Below are 7218 nucleotides of genomic sequence, written 5' to 3' on the forward strand. Positions count from 1 at the left end.
CACCGTTTCACCTGGACAATATATCCTGATTACGCTACAAGCCCAATTGCCTTCGAACGTCATCCTGTCCGAGAATTCGGTCACTCATCGCGTGGAGATTACGTCCGCCACAGAAGAAATAAACCTCGGATCCATCGGGGAGCTCTTGGGTTTCCCTAACGACAGCAGGTTGGCGCCGGGGATCAAGCACGTCGGGTCCTCTATTCCCAAATTCCTGTCCATAGAAACTTTGAACGTACATTGCAACCTGGCTCAGGGCATGGTTGTATGGACGGACGCAAATCGGGACCAAACACACAAGGAAACCGGTATAATTGCAACGTTCAAGCCCAATTCGGAATTCCTGGAGCCGATTCTTTACGAACCAGCCAAACCGATCTTTTTTCCCATCCAGCACGACAAGTTCAGTGAAGTAGAACTGACTATAACGAACGAGAAAGGTGAATTGGTGGATTTCGCTGGAGCCACGAGCACGGCCGTACTGGCTATCTTGTAAATAAAATAGACGGTTACGATGGATCACGTAGAAAGTTACGAACTGCAGTCCTTCCCTCCCAACAGAAGGACGTTTGGCAACCTCAACGAACCGAACATGGACATCGAATTTGATGTGGACGTTGGTGACGGGTTTGTGCATGCTCATCGCGCTGACCTCTACATCAGATACGAAATTGTCACCAGGGACGAAAATGCAGCTTACCCCGCAGGAGCCAACATCAGGCTGATAGACAATTTCGTCCCTCACCTCTTCTCCCAGGTGGAAGTGAGAAAGCATGGTACAGTCATCGACAGGATGGATAACCCCGGACTAACTTCGACCATCGTGGCGAGCATGACGCTCTCGAAGCCAGAGAGTTCGTATTACAAAGCGGCGGGTTTCGAAACCGACAACAAATTACCCGGGAAACTCAGCACCGTGCTATTCCCTCTGCGGCTCCTCTATGGATTCTTCTCCGACTACAAGGAAATCATGTGGAAGGGCGGTCGTAGGGTCACTTTCAAGAGAGCGTCCAACGACAACAACTTGTTTCTGCGATGGAAATCCGCGACGGCTGGGGGCGCCGTGGACAATGCGAGCCTCCCGTCCGAGGGTAAGTGCGTGATAAAATCCATGGAACTTCGCATGCCGATCATCGAATACGAAGCTAACCACGCCACGAAGATCAAAGCAGAAATCATGAAGAACTCGAACATCCCGCTCGAGTTTCAGATTTACCAATTCTTGCAGAGGACAGTGTCCGGACGATACTTCGAGTTCGACGTGACGACACAGTTCAACATCATCCAGTACGACATGCCCGACTTCGTGGTGGTCGTGTTTCAAACTGGGCGCGACGGCAGTTAGAATGCGGATTCGAGTATGTTCGACTACTGCAAAGTTAGGAACATTTACCTTAAGAACGGGCGGAACGAGATTTTCCCCAGAGAGAACTACAACCTCGCGGAAGATGATTACCTGAAGCTGTACGAAGCTTACACAGCGTTCAAGAGGGTCACCATGGAAGGATCTACCGACATGTACTACACGCCAGCGGAGTTTATCCAGAAACGTCCGATGTACGTGATCAACACATCGAAACGTAAGCAGGTGGTGATCAGCGACCGCACGAGCATCAAGGTTGTCGTGGATTTCCAGGAGGCGATCCCAGACAATACAGTATACAGCGTGGTCCTGATTGCAGGGAAAAAGTTTGTTTACGATGTAAAGAACGAGAGAATCATTGAACAGTTTTGATATTTTTTATTGAAATGAAATAAATACAAATTTGTTACAAATCCCAACCGAGTTTTCTTTTCGTATGCATTACCATTGTCGTTCCCAGAGCGGCCAGTCTTTCACCCATGCTAGCATCTCTGCTGACCACTCTCCGGAAAGCCCGGTGTTCCAACTGCATGTCGGCATCGTGCCTTGCTGCGAGATCCCTGTTGTCCCGGTACGCAATATCATGGTCTTTGCAGGCAGCGTCCAAGGGATTAACCCCCGGATCACAGCGATCCAGTCGAGCGTCCAATTTAGTACCGGGACCGCAGTATTGGTAGCCGGGAATATTCATCTCGAAAGGCAATTTGTTGATGCTGTCGTTGATGAGTCCCTTCCCTTCCGCCAGCTTCCAGAATCGCGGGGGCGACATGTTGATGATGTTGATCAGATACCCGATGCCTTTCGGTTCGTTAACGATGAAGCGGCTTAGTTTGGAAACGATCATGTCCACGATGCCAACGTTTTCGTTGTGAAAGTTTCGGTTTCCGGCCCTTTCTTCTCCGGCGATGACCAGCAGCCGGTCCACGAGTTTGCGAACATCGTCCAGCCACACGAATTCCACGGGCAAATTGGTGTAGCGCTTGATACCGCTGCCGGTAGGCAGGCGAGTGGGTTGCTGCTTGATTTCGTTCCAAAACGGTTTGATAATGTTCCTGTACTTCTCGCTGCTACTTGACTTGACCCTGTTCTGAGATGGGTCGTTGTTCTGATACAAAGCATCGGTCATCTTGAGAATTTCCTTGTAATTGTCGTAATCCTCTTCGGAATACACGTTGGCGTCGAGGCGTTTTCTAGTGATTAGTTCCCATAGCCCCGGCGTGCCTGCGTACTTCTTGAAGAAACCTCTGCGTCCCGCTCGGCTCTCGTTGTAGATGATGATATCGTCCTTGTCGAACGTGACGTGCCAACTGCCTATCTTCCACACGACGCTCCCGGAAGGGTCGGGTGATGGATACAAACCGAAAACTTCGTTTCTGTCATCGCCTTTGGTGCTCAGATATTTGGCTGCGGTCGGTCCTAATCGTATTCCCTCGACGGAAGACGAACTGCTGCTGCTGCTTGGCGACGAAAACCTAGTGGGAAGCGACGGCAGTTGGAAGTGTTGGAGAGTTGTGGTGGGTGAAGGAGGAGTGGGAGGATAGTCCGTAATGTTGCGAACTGCCACTGGCACCAACTCTGTGATCAAGTCCTTGTTATGTTCGGCAACATCTTTGATTTCTTTGCCCAGGTCACCGATCGCATCGATGAGCGGTTGCTCCTGTCGCTTCTTCTGCTCATAATATCCACGATTCTCTTCCTTCCACCCTTTGAATCGTTTAGCAAGGTACTCGGTCAACTTGATGTTTTCTTCGGCTTTCCTTTTAGACATTGCAAAATGAAGTTTTGGACCTATCTGTTTTCTTACAATTTTGTTATTTTATTTCGACGGAAGAAACAAGACAGAGCTGTCAATGAAATGATATTGTCGATAATCTTATCTTTTTTGTTGTTCATCTCGTACCATGCATCTGAAAATTTTCTAACACTCTGCTTATGATATCCATCAAGCATGTCTTCCATTTCGTCTGTTATTGCGTGAAGATCTTCGGTATTCACGATCTTTTTCCCCGTGATTTTAAATATGTGGTCCTTCATGATCATCTGGCACGGCACGGCGAACGCTGGCGAACTATCGGCGATATCAATTATTCTGTGGATGTTATCTTCTTCTCTACCCGACACAATCTTGAATATCTGATAGAGCAGCTCCACAGGAAGGTTAGCAGATCGTGATGTATTCATTTTTTCTTCACCTCGTACTATTATATTACATTTTTCATCACGATAAACTCGTTGATCTTGTTACGATACTTCCCCTGGTTCGGTTTGCGAGTCATGTCTATCGTGGCGAAGCCGTAGTCGTCAGCATTCCAGCAATGCGCGCAGAGGTTGCGAAACGACTCGTACGTCATATCCCCTCCGACGAACTCGTCGTACACGTGCTTGAGGTTGGTGGCATCCTGCCGAAACAAGCAAATGAAGTTTACGTTGTCCCTGATCAGTTGCTTGGGGATCTTCGAGAAGGTCTGAGCCAAGTAAAAGCAGTCCATGCCCTTGTGGCGACCTCGAGTGAAGTAGTTGCGAACCTCTTCCTGATTCTCGAGGATGACGTCGTCGAAGACAACCACCGAATTCACACGACTCTCGTCCAAAGGTACCATCTGCGAGGCAAAGGTGGCTATTTCAAGATCGTCGTAGATTGCAATCAGCTGCCGGTATTTCAATTGCTCGAGGCTCTTGGAAAAAACGTACAGGTGTCTGCTCTCCCAATCGAGCCAGTGGGGAGCCAGGATGAAATTGTCTACCATCAATGTGGTTTTGCCACAACCCGAGGGCCCCACGATGAGACATCTGATACTTTCGGGAAGCAATTCGCCATTTTTCTTTCTTCCTTTACCTTCGCCAACGTCCGGGAGCCTCTTGGTCACCTCCCAGCTCATACGATATCGATAGCATCAACCCAAGAATTCTGCGAAGAGGGAAGACCGAGCCAATTGACCTAAAGTTTGCCCTTGCTGCGTCGGAGCACTTTCTCCACAAGGTAAGTGTCCGGGAACCTAGTGGCGGACAGTTCCTGCTCGTAGAATCGACCCTCGATGTCCTCACCGTCCGCGGTGCTCTTCAGCTTGTAGGTGGGGATGTAGGGAGGTGATGAAGGCAGGAGAACATCGGTCACGGTGAAAATTTCTGTAGACCAGTTTCGAGTGAAATCTTTGTCGAATACTCCGGGGCGCTTGAACTTGCTCACTCTCACCTTGTCTCCTATTTTATATTTTGGTTTCTTGATTTTTTCGCTAGTGTTTCGTTTGCAGTACACTTCGGAGAGCAGCCACCTTTCGTTTCGCTTGGTTACTTCCAAGGGTTTCATCCCGATCGTCCTGTGAATTCGGTTGTTGTATTCCTCCACCAGTTCGGGTACCAGATCCACCCACTTGTAGTTCCCGCGGAGGGTGAACCGTTTCCACATGAACCCCTTGAGGGTCCTGTTGAATCGCTCCACGATGCTTGCTTTCAGCTCGCTGTAGGTTGAATAGTGAAGAATACCGTTCTCCTTGAGCATCCTCCCGAAGGCAGAGTTGTAGAATTCCCTGCCTCGATCGGTCTGCAGGAAACAAGGGGATCTCTGTTTGAGAACAGAAGCGAAAGCTTTGCTGACCTCGACCCCGGTCTTGTTTTTAACGGGTATCGCCCAAGCGTACTTGCTGAAAGTGTCGATCACGGTGAGGAGGTATCTGAACCCCTTGTTGATCTTGTGAAGCCCCTTGAGATTCCCCGTGCTCATCTCCACGAGGTCGGCCTGCCAGAGGTCGTCTATCCCTTTGGTGACCACTGGCAGTCGAGGATAATTCCTGCGGGCAGGTTTGTGCAGTTCGTTCACGATAGCTGCTCTCATGAGGCTTATAGACAACAAAGGCTCCGATGCAAAAATATGGATCTATTATCTTCATTGTTTTCTTGCATTTTGCTTACTTGCTTGCTTACGATAGACGACTGACACTGGCGACGGGATAGGAGAGCACCAACTCCAAAAAAAGCGGTATCGGATGCTCCATATTCGTCTCGATAGATTCGGCGTACAGACGATCTCCGACGGAAACGTTGTCGTACGAGACTCCGATTTTCATGTTGTCGTGCTTGATCCTGAATAAACTCTCCCCGTGATGCAGACTTATCGCGACACCGCTCGAGGGATGCAAGTTCACAATTCGGAGACTTCCGCCACCTAGGGAGAGTTCGTAGAAGATGCTATTGTTGTTGAAGATGAAGAAGATCTTGCCAGTGTTCGCTTCGAACTGCTTCACAATACCGTTCAAGTGGATGATTGTAGCTACCAACAGGTCGGTTCGGAAAGCAAGCAAGGCATCGTCAAGCATGTCTGGAGCTTTGACGACCTCTTCGCTGGATATCTTGACGTACTTGGGAAGCGTGGCGCCAGGTTTCCTCCTGTTGTAGCCGAACACGTTGGTTGGCATGTTATAGAGCATTTCTTTCTTTCCCACTGCTCAGACTATTTTATTAATTTTTCCTCTTCTTGCTTCGAGAAAAGGTCTCGCAGACATTTTTACTGGTAAAGATTTTCTTTTGAAGCCCTTTTTTCCCTTGCGTAATTAACCAGAACAGAAAAGATGCTCATCGGTAGAGGAAATGCTGGAATTTGTATTGTTTCTTTGTTTTCGAAAGGATACTTCATCCCCTGAAGAGCACTCGTTTTGATTTGTTAGCTAAATTTAGCTTGCGGCTCAAACAATGCATGATAGAATAAATTTTGCCAACTAACTAGGTTAGTTTAACTCGTAAAAATATTGTGGTGAAATGTTGATGACAGAGTTGGCAACGCTGACAGTGAGGCACCGTGAACTCTTGTAATAAACGGCTACGCAGAGCTGCCAACGCTGACAGTGAGGCACCGTGAACTCTTGTAATATACAGCGTAAACGTCATGTTGCCAACTGACTAAGTTAGTTTAACTCGTAAAATATTGTGGTGATTTTTTTATGGCAGAGTTTTCAACGCTGACAGTGAGGCACCGTGAATATACAGCGTAAACGGCTACGCAGAGTTGGCAACGCTGACAGTTACCTGCGTTAGGTTTGGAAAAAACCATGAAAGGGGGTTATTATTTTGGACTGTTTGGAAAATAACTGTGAAGGTACTGATCTATAGGTGCTTTCCCGTGAAGGTACTGGGTTAACCGTGAAGGTACTGCTCTATAGGTGATTTCCCGTGAAGGTACTGGGTTAACCGTGAAAGGTAGTTGTTATTTTGGACTGTTTGGAAAATAACCGTGAAGGTACTGATCTATAGGTGCTTTCCCGTGAAGGTAGTGGGTTAACCGTGAAGGTACTGCTCTATAGGTGCTTTCCCGTGAAGGTTAAAATATACAGCGTAAAAGGCTACGGTTCGCTACTGCGTATAGGTGCTTTCCCGCGAAGGTACTGGGTTAACCGTGAAGGTACTGCTCTATAGGCGCTTTCCCGTGAAGGTACTGATCTATAGGTGATTTGCCGCGAAGGTACTGGGTTAACCGTGAAGGTATTGGGTTAACCGTGAAGGTACTGCCCTATAGGTGTTTTCCAGTGAAGATACTGTGTTAACCGTGAAGGTACTGCTCTATAGGCGCTTCCCCGTGAAGGTACTGTGTTAACCGTGAAGGTACTGGGTTAACCGTGAAGGTACTAGAAAGACCGTGAAAGGTAGTTGTTAATTTGGGCTGTTTGGAAAATAACCGTGAAGGTACTGCCCTATAGGTGTTTTCCGGTGAAGGTACTCGGTTAACCGTGAAGGTACTGCTCTATAGGCGCTTCCCCGTGAAGGTACTGTGTTAACCGTGAAGGTACTGGGTTAACCGTGAAGGTACTACCCTATAGGTGTTTTCGGGGGTTAACCGTGAAGGTACTGCTCTATAGGTGTTTTTC

The sequence above is a fragment of the Lepisma saccharinum genome, chromosome 3 (assembly GCF_977018435.1).
Source record: "Lepisma saccharinum chromosome 3, izLepSacc3.1, whole genome shotgun sequence".
NCBI classification, from domain to species: Eukaryota; Metazoa; Arthropoda; class Insecta; order Zygentoma; family Lepismatidae; genus Lepisma; species Lepisma saccharinum.